The following is a 444-nucleotide window of genomic DNA, read 5'->3' on the forward strand; positions in this document are numbered from 1 at the left end:
CAGCCCGGCCCCCATTTCTATTATTTTGCTGTACCCTTTTTCACTCAATCAAAAAAGGACTGTATGCTTCTTTATTTTTTTTTTCAAAGAGCCAACTTTAAAGTTGGCCAATTTTCTTTTATCACCAGGCTTATCACTGGGGCTTGGACAACTAACTCACCACTTTTGATGGCCTTTTCCCCATTTCTTTCTGTCCCTTTATTTCACAGGACAGACAGAAACTGAGAGGGAAAGAAAAGAGGTTTGAGCCTGGGCGCTTTCTCTTGGTAATATGTCCTTTAAACAGGGTGTGTCACGGTTCAATCGCCAAGATCAAGGTTCTTTTAAATTATTTCAAAGAACCAGTTTCAAAGTGTCAAGTTTCTTTCTGCAATAGTTTCTTATCTCACTGATAATACTCTTCTATCTCCCCCCCCCCCATTTAATGCAACAAAACCCACAGCC

Source organism: Erinaceus europaeus, chromosome 4 (genome assembly GCF_950295315.1).
Source record: "Erinaceus europaeus chromosome 4, mEriEur2.1, whole genome shotgun sequence".
NCBI classification, from domain to species: Eukaryota; Metazoa; Chordata; class Mammalia; order Eulipotyphla; family Erinaceidae; genus Erinaceus; species Erinaceus europaeus.